This window comes from Argopecten irradians, chromosome 3, assembly GCF_041381155.1.
Source record: "Argopecten irradians isolate NY chromosome 3, Ai_NY, whole genome shotgun sequence".
In the NCBI taxonomy this organism is placed as follows: domain Eukaryota; kingdom Metazoa; phylum Mollusca; class Bivalvia; order Pectinida; family Pectinidae; genus Argopecten; species Argopecten irradians.
In genome coordinates this window covers 13,895,160-13,908,342 of record NC_091136.1, presented here as the reverse complement: position 1 = coordinate 13,908,342, position 13,183 = coordinate 13,895,160, and the positions used below count along the sequence as shown (strand labels likewise).

At 35.8% G+C, this 13,183-nt stretch overlaps 1 protein-coding gene across 5 annotated transcripts in view; it reads left to right on the top strand.

The window, feature by feature from the left end:
* The window catches only part of LOC138317611 (kin of IRRE-like protein 1), a 224,807-nt gene that overhangs the window by 152,800 nt on the left and 58,824 nt on the right, over window positions 1-13,183 (top strand). For 3 of the 5 annotated variants that reach the window (XM_069259394.1, XM_069259393.1, XM_069259398.1), the window contains one exon: window positions 7,223-7,290. The exons of 1 other annotated variant lie outside the window; for it this stretch is intronic. The gene's annotated coding sequence lies outside the window, so the exon portion shown is untranslated. Of the gene's footprint in view, window positions 1-7,222; window positions 7,291-12,467; window positions 12,608-13,183 lie in introns of those variants that run through there. One more of the 5 variants, XM_069259396.1, reaches the window with a different exon arrangement.

Here is a 13,183-nt window from a genome sequence, read left to right as displayed (position 1 = left end):
TTTTTTAGGATATTCAATTTTGAATTCAGTAATAAAGTTTGGGTGTAGATGATTTATATGAAACATTGTGAACATGTCCTTTTGACTTTATACACTAGAGAATAGAGAAACCCTTGTCACGCGTCACCATGACAGACAAAAAAAAAGAACTCCAACTTGAAAGGCTTTTCCTAAATATAGCTGTAATAGAGGAACATAATGATTGAAATCTGAGGGCTTCATTGATAATATTGGCATATTATGTTGTAATATTGGTACCAGCATGTGCAGGAGATGAACAACACCGACGTAGGACGACAGAGCAGTGTCTGATGGCCATTATACAGCCCACAGGGAACAAAGGTATTGGCCGAAATACCATAGAGAAGCACTTCCAATGTAATGTTTTCTTGTTGATAATGATAGACTAAGTGTAAATAAGATGTATGTTTTCTTGTTGTTTAGAAAAAAAGAATTGACTGTTATCCAAAAGCACAAATTGATTGCTGAAACTCAACATTCAATTATTGAATTTTAAATGATTCACTAGTGTTTTCACTAGACAAGAACAGATTCCACAGTTTAAAGAATCAGACTTTTTTTTTTTAATATGGCCGTGTATGAAAAAGGAACTAATTACCAACTGAGGGTGTTGTAGGCTGTCTAGATTGGACTGTGGGTGAGATATGCGTGATTCCAGGTCAGTTTCTAGTTGGTTTAGGACTTCATGGTTTATGTTTTGTTTATGAATGGTTTATGAGGGCTTTATGTGTATATTATCACTATAGTGATGATATGTTTCCATGGTGATGAGGATGCTGAACTTCTTCCCCTCTCACCTGCCTTTTATTTCGTTACTAGGTATTGTTAACTCCCCTCACCTTCCTATTCCAATGCTCATACAAGCCTTCTCCCACAGGTTTCTGCCTCACAATGTCCATTGACCAAGTTGACCAGTTGTGGTAGTGTGGTGCCGATTGTCCATCCTGCAGCATACTGAGGCCTTCATTGTCCATTTTTCTGAAAAGTTTGAATCTTTGTATCTTTCTCAGATACCCCTAATCCCTACCCCTCAGCCTTACTCAGATACCCCTTATCCCCACCCCTCAGTGAACCTTCTTACTCAGATACCCCTAATCCCCACCCCTACGCCTACTCAGATACCCCTAATCCCCACCCTTAGCGAGCCTCCTTACTCACATACCCATGGACTAGGTGACACATGGACTAAGTTGGTGTCTCCATATATTTGGACTGTTAATTAAGTTTCTACACTCAGTTGCTGTTCTTGGTACAATACAATAAACATTGAATTATTGAACAAGTTAGAGAATTAAATTTTATTACTGTCTTCTAATAACTGAAACTTTTAATTCATTAAAGGTCTCTTCATTAAAAATGTGTAGAATGCGGGCTAACAGTGCATCAATGTATATATCCTTTATAGTAATTAGTGTATACTGGTCTTCCTGTAATTAAGTTAGGTATGATAATTAAGTAATCTTTCTTTCTCCTTTTACCTGGCTTATTTCTTTTCTTTCTTGTCATTTGTCGTTGATCTTTTTTGTTCTTTCTATTTTCTTTTTCTCTAACATCTGTAAATGTTTATCTTTCTACCTTCCATGTTTCCTTCCCTTTTATCCTTCCACCTTCCCTCTTTCCTTCCCTCCATCCCTTTGATCCTTCATTCCCACCTTACTACTGTTCATATATAATACAGTCAATAAATGATCCACCAGTCCAGCCTGAGAGATACTGGTCAGTCAGCCTAAGAGATAATGGTCAGTGAGCCTGAGAAATAATAATGGTTGGTCAGACACTGGTCACTGAACATACCTACCCTGCCTAATGCCCAAGAGATACTGGACAGTCATGCAGTCTGAGAGATACTGGTTAAACTCAACTTAATGGTCAGACACTGGTCATTTTACACATCTGGTCAGTTGTTGACCAGTTGTTGGTCAAAGAGGTATTATTCTCATGGACATACATATACTTCGTACCAATGCCTCAATAGAGAGGAAAATCAGAGCATGTATAGTCTTAATACTTACTCCTGGTACCCCCTCCCCCCCTTATAATACTTACTCCTGGTACCCCCTCCCCCACCTTTATAATACTTACTCCTGGTACCCCCTCCCCCACCTTATAATACTTACTCCTGGTACCCCCTCCCCCACCTTATAATACTTACTCCTGGTACTCCCCCTCCCCCACCTTATAATACTTACTCCTGGTACTCCCTCCCCCACCTTATAATACTTACTCCTGGTACTCCCTCCCCCACCTTATAATACTTACTCCTGGTACTCCCCTCCCCCACCTTATAATACTTACTCCTGGTACCCCCTCCCCCACCTTATAATACTTACTCCTGGTACCCCCTCCCCACCTTATAATACTTACTCCTGGTACCCCCTCCCCCACCTTATAATACTTACTCCTGGTACCCCCTCCCCCACCTTATAATACTTACTCCTGGTACCCCCTCCCCCACCTTATAATACTTACTCCTGGTACCCCCTCCCCCACCTTATAATACTTACTCCTGGTACCCCCTCCCCCCACCTTATAATACTTACTCCTGGTACCCCCTCCCCCACCTTATAATACTTACTCCTGGTACCCCCTCCCCCACCTTATAATACTTACTCCTGGTACCCCCCTCCCCCACCTTATAATACTTACTCCACCCCCCCCCACCTTATAATACTTACTCTGGTACCCCCTCCCCCACCTTATAATACTTACTACCCCCCCACCTTATAATACTTACTCCTGTACCTTACTTACTCCTGGTACCCCCTCCCCCACCTTATAATACTTACTCCTGGTACCCCTCCCCCACCTTATAATACTTACTCCTGGTACCCCCTCCCCACCTTATAATACTTACTCCTGGTACCCCCTCCCCCACCTTATAATACTTACTCCTGGTACCCCCCCCCCACCTTATTGTACCCCCATCCCCTCTATTCCCCCACCTCAATCACTTACTCCATGTGATATCCTGAGATTATCTCTGCATCCATTTTATCCACCATAAGATGGATGAGGAGGTTATTAAATTTATCTTCACCGTTTACCTAGCTAAACTCTCTCCTGCATCAAGTACTATTTCTAATAGTAATCTTTCTTGTTTGTCCTAATTTCTTATATTTGCCATCTTTGTTTTTCTATTACCACCCCCTGCCCCCCTTTTTTCATCCCTTTGTTTTTGTTTTTCCTATTGATTTTTTTCATTCTGCCTTTCCAATATTTGTCATCATCACTTCTATTTACCCACCTTTGCTCTTATTTTCCCTAACATTTGAATAACTGATTTCCCCATATCAGCCTCCATTACCTATATTTGTCCTTTCTTTTTTATGCTTAGAAAATAAAACACTATTTCCATGATATATCATTTGTGACATGTTTCTATTCAGTATGAAGCCCTGGAGGAGTTAGTTTTAACAGATGATTTTCTCCTGTTAGTTATTAAAACTACAATGACACAATTTCTTATTGCATTTTGATGACCTTGGCATTCTAATTATTGATAATTGTCTCCCCTGACATCTGATTATAAAGCAGGGTTATTGAATTGGGAAAATTGCTTTAACACTGAGAATGGTGAAGTGTTTCAGTGGCCTTGAGCGTAAGCAAAAGTTAACTTAGCTTCTGGCAAACCAATGGAATTATAGAGTTGCTTTTAATTTCAATCATTGTCATAAAAATGTTCAAACCTGAATAACCTTGACATTAATATTCAGATGACCTTGATGACAGAATTCAAATTACATTTCTATTTACAAAATTGACCAACAAGTCATGCAATGAATATTAGTAATCAGTATGTATGTCTGTGTAGAATATTTCAAAATTTACTTTGAACATGGGAAACTAATTTTAGTTTAACAAGACTTGAAAACATTGTTATTTTTTCATATCTGGTTTCCTTGGTTTCATATCTGGTTTCTGTGGTTTCATATCTGGATTCCATAGTTTAATATCTGGTTACCACAGTTTCATATCTGGTTTCCTTGGTTTTATATCTGGTTTCCTTGGTTTCATAACTGGTTTCCATGGTTTCATATCTGATTTTCATGATTTCATATCTGGTCTCCTTGGTTTCATATCTGGTTTCAACGGTTTCATATCTGGTTTCCTTGGTTTCATATCTGGTTACCCTGGTTTCATATCTGGTTTCTTTGGTTTCATATCTGGTTACCGTGTTTTCATATCTGGTTTCCTTGGTTTTATATCTGGCAGTATTGTTTTGTTGACAGAATTTGGAGGCTTTAACTAATTTTCAGCATTCATGAAGTAGGGAAAATTGTTGGGAATTGCAGCAGATGTGTTATGAATTTGACCATGATGTTTTTATCTCCTCTCCCAGTACAGCTATCCTATTGGTTATCTACGAGGAAACAGTCGAGTCTGTAGCCATGCAGTGCATGTGCAATATTACATGCCAGAACACTCACAGTTTGTCGTACAATCTGCATTCTGTCATGCCAGAATTACTGGAAGGGTTAACTGGAACTGACAGTGAACGTACCCCCTTAGATAGAACTAAAGCTGTATCCATTGTTCTGTAACCAAGACTGTAGACCATCTGTATTCAGGAGTTACACATTGATAGTAATACATGAAAGGAAGAGAAACGTAAGACTGATACTTAACCTTTTTAAAAAGATTTTACTGGTAATAAGTGCTGACATTTCATGTCTTACATGTACTTATAGTCATTATCCTTCATTTCATTTTAAAATGTTCTGGTGACCAATCAGAATCCTTTATGTGAATTGTGATGTTTTGTTACCAATCAGAAACATTCTTGTACACTTCAGATGACCAGTAACCAGTAGAAACACTGCTGCCATTTTGAAAAAAAAAACCACTTCAAATTAAAGAGAACCAATATTGGATACAATTTATATGTTTAAGCTCAAAGCAGATTGCTTTTTATTTTGTCAGAATGCATAGGAACTGCTGTTTTTTTTTATTTATTTCTCTTAGTATTTTGAGGTTTAGTTAGTTTTCTTTGAAATAAACTAGCCTGATATTACTACTGATATAAACAAGCCTGACATCACTGCTGAATAAAACTAGCCCAATATCAATGCTGAAGTTAAGTAAACTAGCCTAATATCACTGCTGAAGTAAACTAGCCTAATATCACTGCTGAAATAAACTAGCCTAATATCACTGCTGAAATAAACTAGCCTACTATCACTGCTGAAATAAACTAGCCTAATATCACTGCTGAAATAAACTAGCCTAATATCACTGCTGAAATAAACTAGCCTAATATCACTGCTGAAATAAACTAGCCTAACATCACTTCTGAAATAAACTAGCCTAATATCACTGCTGAAATAAACTAGCCTAATATCACTGCTGAAATAAACTAGCCTACTATCACTGCTTTAATAAACTAGCCTAATATCACTGCTGAAGTAAACTAACCTAATACCACTGCTGAAATAAACTAGCCTAATATCACTGCTGAAATAAACTAGCCTAATATCACTGCTGAAATAAACTAGCCTACTATCACTGCTGAAATAAACTAGCCTAATATCACTGCTGAATAAAACTAGCCCAATATCAATGCTGAAGTTAAGTAAACTAGCCTAATATCACTGCTGAAGTAAACTAGCCTAATATCACTGCTGAAATAAACTAGCCTAATATCACTGCTGAAATAAACTAGCCTAATATCACTGCTGAAATAAACTAGCCTAATATCACTGCTGAAATAAACTAGCCTAATATCACTGCTGAAGTTAAGTAAACTAGCCTAATATCACTGCTGAAGTAAACTAACCTAATATCACTGCTGAAATAAACTAGCCTAATATCACTGCTGAAATAAACTAGCCTAATATCACTGCTGAAGTAAACTAGCCTAATATCACTACTGAAGTAAACTAGCCTAATATCACTGCTGAAGTAAACTAGCCTAATATCACTGAAGTAAACTAGCCTAATATCACTGCTGAAGTAAGCTAGCCTTATATCACTGCTGAAGTTAAGTAAAATAGCCTAATTTCACAGCTGAAATAAACTAGTCTAATATCACTGCTGAAATGAACTTAGCCTTATATCACTGCTGAAGTAAGCTAGCCTAATATCAGTGCTGAAGTAAGCTAGCCTAATATCACTGCTGAAGTAAGCTAGCCTAATATCACTACTGAAGTAAACTAGCCTAATATCACTACTGAAGTAAACTAGCCTAATATCACTACTGAAGTAAACTAGCCTAATATCACTGCTGAAGTAAACTAGCCTAATATCACTGCTGAAATATTAAAAGTTATGCAGTTTATGATGAACTAAACTTATAAATATTGAAATGACATTTTACTGTGGATAACAAATGAAACCTTTATTGGTAATATAGTTCACTTCAGGAAAGGAATTTTATTTTTTTAATGTAAATAATATACATATATATCATATTCTCTGCTATTATATAACGCCTACATTTAACCAAATTACATTGTGGTTTCCCCTTCCCTGGTGATGTATCCGATGATATTTCAGAGTGAAGTAGATCAGTTTCCAGGAGAAAGTGGGGTTTAGGTGCCAATCTCTCATCAATGGATATATGTATGGTCATTAGTTACTTGCATATGTCTTTCACTTGGGAACAATAGTAACGACTTCTACACCAAAGACTATAAGGGAAAGAAGCAGAGAAAACCGTCCTCGTAAATCTTTTTAAACAATATGGCTGTACAGGGAATTTCTTTTTAAAACAGCACATTTCGGAAACAGTTGAAGCAGGATTTTGTGATTTATATGTTTTCTGTTGACAACTTTCTTACCATGCTGACATTTTTGGTATTATATAATGAAGGTGTTTATCGGTACAGACAATTGCTGTTCCTGGACCCTTTGTCTGTGATTTATCCAATGATTTACAACACTTTCAACTGTCCTATAGGAAAATGTCTACCACATTGGTACATTCTTTAAATATCTGTAGAAACAATTTGAGATTGCTCTGTACTGGCCCATGACAAGGGGTGAGAAAGAGGAGAACTTTACGGAGGGGGAAGGGAGACTTAAATGTACAGAGGCTATGATATGGATGTGCTGGGGCTAGGCACTGCCATATTGGCTCCATGTAGGAGGCTGTTGTTCTCAGAATGATGTTAAGGTTTACCATGGTTGTGTAGTTAATTATCCTGTTAGAAGACATGGCATATATGATGATTTTACATTATTTCCCTTTAATTTGTCTTTACAGGTGAATTCTTGTATTCTGAGGGATTTAAGAGAAAATAACCTGGTTTGGGGATCAGTATGTGGTTTTAGGTAAGTATCCTTCGATGATTCTATCACCATTGTTGACCTAGAACCAAAAATAGTCAACCTAGAACAATCAACATTGAACAATTGATCTAAAACAATCAACCAAGAGCAATCAACTTAAAACAATCAGCCTAGAACAATTGGTCTAGAATAATTGACCTAGAACAATCGATCTAGAACAAATGACCTAAAACAATCGATCTAGAACAAATGACTTAGAACAATCCATCTAGAACAATTGACCGAGAACCTAAAACAATCAGCCTAAAACAATTGATCTAGAACAATCAACCTAGAATAAATGACATTGAACCTAAAACAATTGATCTAGAAGAATTAATCTAGAACAATTGACCTAGAACCTGAAACAATTGATCTAGAACAATTGATCTAGAACAATTGACCTTGAACAATTGACCTAGAACCTAAAACTATTGATCTAGAACAATCAATTTAGAACAATTGACCTAGAACCTAAAACAATTGATCTAGAACAATTGACCTCGAACAATTGACCTGAACAATTGACATAGAACCTAAAACAATCAACCTAACCAACCTAGAACAATTTACCACGATTTGTTTGTTTGTTTGTATGTTTGATTAATTAACATCCTAGAATCTGAAACAATGGACCTAGGACAAACAAGCTAGAACAATCAACTTATCATTTAGAACAATCAACCTATAATCTAGAAAAATTGATCTATAATCTAGAACAATTGACCTTTAATCTAGAAAATTTGACCTATAATCTAGAACAATCAACCTATAATCTAGAAAAATTGATCTATAATCTAGAACAATTGACCTATAATCTAGAAAAATTGACCTATAATCTAGAACAATCAACCTATAATCTAGAAAAATTGACCTATAATCTAGAACAATCGACCTATAATCTAGAAAAATTGACCTATAATCTAGAAAAATTGACCTATAATCTAGAACAATCCACCTAATCTAGAACAATCCACCTAGAACAGTTGACCAAGAACAATCAACCTAGATATTGATCTTATACCCAGTTTATACTAAAGTTAAAGTCTTGTTATCTAACAGCACAACTGTAACAATTGCCATAATGGATATAAAATCTTTGAAAACCCCCAGAGATATTATATTCTACTATCAAATTATTATTTACAGTAAGATCCATTTATTGCCTTTATTGTCAGTTAAAAACTCCTTGAAACAATCAAAAAGTGTGAGAAAGCTGGCAAAAACTTTTCACATGTGTGCCATAAAAGGAATCAAAGATACAGGTCTCCTTTGTAAAACTCCATAGCTATACTAAGACAAACATCTGGTTGTAGCTGACATTGGACTTATGGATCCTGTTCACTATATACAAACATATAGTTGGTGAATTTGCTGCTCTGCATCAACATTTTCGTAAACTCTCTAGTTTCTGGATGCATTTTAGACTTTTGATTATTTGATGGACTCTCCAACATATTCAATTTATACATCTGCCACTTCATTTGATTAAGGAAAACATGTAGCCACAGAATCGTTATCATCTTTTTTTTTAAATAACCCAAGAAATCTAAACAGTTTCTTGTGTCTCCTTAGGGATCTGGAGATACATCACCAGCCATGTGGTGAATTGTGGGGCTGCTGATAGGGGTTAGGGACCAGATGTAGAAGTCTGAGGAAGGGCACCCTCGGGATCTTAACAGATAAGATGAACATTTGGTAGGATTCAGTAAAAAAACAGATTTATACTGAGGAATACTACACCATGACTGTTCAAATGTTTCACTATCAAAATGGGCTTGTGGTAACACCAAACGGAGACATCTCACGACTGATCAGACCAGACAATTCAAATCTAGGTTTGTCAACCAGATGGAAGCTTGACCTTGACCCTAAATATGGGATGTGACCTTCAGGGGCTACACACATGTAGAAACATTCCTTTTTCTGACTATATAGGAGTTTGGACAGAGGTCACATGTGGCTATGTGGACTAACAGACCTAGACCAGATACAGAAAGGATGGACATACATGTGTATGTTTAGGGATATAGAAGAGATTGACATATGTGTAATGACATGTGTTTTGGAATACAAAAGGAGATTGACATATGTGTAATGACATGTGTTTTGGAATACAAAAGGAGATTGACATATGTGTAAATGATATGTGTTTATTTTGGTGATGGCACAGATGTGTAGATCTATACACATGTATACAGGGTGAGGAATCTCAAAGTTGGACTTCAGTTTGGCTGACTCTATATAAGATACTGAGGATAGTAATTGTATACAATTGGAATTTAGATTCCAGTCAGATTTTGAAAGGGTTCTGGTGAGATGAGGATCTACAGGATTGAGTATCATTTGTTTATACAAGGTTTAGGGATGTACTATAGCATGTTATTTTTTAGGGTGAAAGGTGGGGGGAGGGTCTCTGACAGGAGGGGGTAGGGGAGGGATGGCTAGTTCTCCGAGTAGAGTGGGGCATACATAGAGGTAGGGGAAGGTCCCTCCCACAGCTGTCAGAGATATGTGATTCATGTCGGTCTTATCAGGTCTTATTTCACATTTTACACATCTTCTGAACACTCGGAGGCTCTCTTGGGGCATGCTTCATTTTCAAAATAAATATCAACAACAATATCTAACACGACAAACAGAACAGTCATTGATTTAGGACCAATGTAAACTACAATATCAGGGTTAGATGCAGGAGGACAAATGGTAGCTAAAAGAACTTATTTTCTTTAGCTTTGATCTTCTGAAGCTACACATGCAAAAATATAAAACTAAACTATGGGAAGATAACCTATAAATACTTGGAATCTGATAATCATGCAGTCTTATCATTCAAAGACTCCAAAGGTGATTATAACCAAATAAGGAAATTAAGTCTCTTGGCTCAGAGTTCTTGAGTTGTCCCATTAAATTGAGTTCTTGAGTTGCTCTATGAAATTGTGTTCTTACCCTGCTAAATTGAGGTTTTCAGTTGCCCTGCTTAATTGAGCTCTTGAGTTGCTCTGATAAACTGAGGTCTTCAGTTGCCCTGCTTAATTGAACTCATGAGTCGCTCTGTGAAATTGTGGTCTTGAGTTGCCCTGTTGAATTGAACTCTTGAGTTGCTCTGCTAAATTGAGGTCTTCAGTTGCCCTGCTTTATTGAGCTCTTGAGTTACCCTGCTAAATTGAGGTCTTCAGTTGCCCTGCTTTATTGAGCTCTTGAGTTACCCTGCTAAATTGAGGTTTTCAGTTGCCCTGCTTAATTGAGCTCTTGAGTTGCTCTGATAAACTGAGGTCTTCAGTTGCCCTGTTGAATTGAACTCATGAGTTGCTCTTTTGAATTGAAGTCTTCAGTTGCTTTATGAAATTGAGGTCTTTTCCTACTTAATTGAGCTCTTTAATTGAGCTCTTGAATTGACCTGTTGAATTGACCTGTTGAATTGACTTGTTGAATTGATTGATAGTTGCTTTATCTAAGTATATAGAGGTCAGGTTGTACTACCATGGATTGATGCGATTATACTGTATCTAGCAATGGTCATTTGAATACTGAAATGTTGGTGGACATGGTCTAGAGTGCAAGGCACCGTTGGCTCTGTAGTAGAAACAGCTGTGGTTTATCTACTGTGAGAACTATCAGGGAAGTTGATTTCAGGAAACACGAAAAGGTGAAGGCCCTTTGTTGTTTCTAAAGGTAAATGTTCATTGTAGAGAAAGAAACCATCAGGTTTTAAATTATATTGGATTTACTTATCCATTGAAGGAAAAGAAGTCTTCATACTTAGGTTACATTGTTTTGGCTTTATATCAGCCACATAGGTCGGTTAATAAGCCCACCTGCTACTATCATTACAGTCCAGTAAAACTGTCAATTAATTTCTTTGTTCTGTAGTGATTAAGTCCACTCCTTGTATCAATTTGTTAATTAGGTCATTCTGACCTATATTTAGACCTGAAGGTCTCTATCTAAGGCCAGAATAATACAGAACATTCCGCCACCTCAGCTCACGATTGAGACTGTCTACACATGACTTTTTGCTTTTCTGAGAAATTAACTGGTCGGTGCTGATGTGATATTTTTTAGTGATAGTGCTTTATGGAATCTGAAAACAGGCGAATGTTTGACAAATTGTCTTGGGAATAAAAATTATCACAATGTGCAGTTATGTCTGAAATACATCATGTATAAGAAAGAAAATTTGACATGATTTAATTAAATTCTTTTATTACCTAGAGCCGTTCGGCTCATCTGTTTATAGATTCAGATGGTAATAATTTGTCAGTCGATCGAGTTTGTTTATGAGATTTTACTCGGGGTAAACTGATGTACCTGAATTAATTAGTGTAAGGTGTTTTAAATAATTCAATACCTGTCGACAGGTGTGCGATATTTCCCTGTTAGAGCTCAATTTAACTATAATTTTAAAAATTAAAATTCAATAACTAGTCACACAATTTAAATACAGACCCACAGAGCGGAAAATCGCACAAAGGAATTCATAAAAGTATCATAAAACTTTGATGCTAATTTTGTAAACTTTCTGAAGATTTACTATATATATATATATATATATAAAAAAAAAAATTTTTTTTGTAAATTTAAATTAGAGTCAAGTTTGGACAAAGACCTAATTGGTTTGCATTACACAAAGAGAATTTTAGACGACCAAGGTACGCTATCTACCTGGTGATTGGTAGTATATACCATATGTTATCTCACCTAAACAGGTGAGAACTCGATCGACATAAACATAATTTATGTAAACGGTACCAAGACGTTTTATTAGTAAGTGGATACCAATGAATATCGTAGATAAACTTTTTTTCAAAGTGTTCTTTTTCTGAAATGGATTTGTATAAATGTTTCTTATTTTGAGTTAATTACTATGTATAGACATTTAATTGAGTACAGCCAATCATTGAGTTAATTAAATAGTTGATGAAACAGACGTCTAATAAATCATTAAAAATCTCAGGTAACCATCTCAGGTGAGACATTTAACCAATTTAAGGGTATATGTGACAGTTAAAGTTACATGTACACCTTCCTCATCCTCTTTATCTACATGGACTCTACGGCTGAAGTTAATGGACCAGTCTATTTACATATTTTAGGGGTACTTAGATAAAGGAAAAGCATTAAAGTTTGGTGGGGCAGATTTGTATCTTATTTCTGTTTGTGTGTCTTTTATTGCATTTTAAACTTTAATAGGAATACATGAATGTACAATTTTGTTGTGATATGTATATTTGTAGTATCTTCTCACGTGTCTCAAGTTTTACTTTAAATCACACCTTAAGATTCAATCATTATGATTTTTACGCTGAAGGGGAGGACGGTAAGTACTATTGTCATGTATCGTTAAGTCCATTGTAGCCTTAATTAGTTATCAATCAATAATATTGTTATCAATTAACTGAAAGATATCCTTTCATTAATGGAGCTGTGTTATAATTTTCAATTCATTTCTTTATTTCTTTGAAATTTACGATTTGATTACATATAACATTATGATTTACATATAATACAACTATTTACATTCGATGGTATGTTTGGGTGAATTTTCATCCTGAACATGGTATGTTTTTCAATCAACTTGTCTTTGCAACAATCACTTCTTCAGTTCTGTCAATTTTTTGCCAAAATACTTAATTGAAGGAAGATATATAAGTAGATGTAATGGTTGCCAATGTATTCATTGGAGATCTACTCAATTTGTTATTTTTAGATTTATTGAATTCAGAAAAGTTGCTAAATAATCTTTTTAGATTATCACCATTGAAAAATTTATAAACTTAACTGATAAATGTGTATATAATATTAACTTAACTGATAAATGTGTATAAGTCTGAGGGTCAAAGGTCAATGCCTAATGTTGCACTGATATGAAGCAAAATTGTATGGAATTATGCAA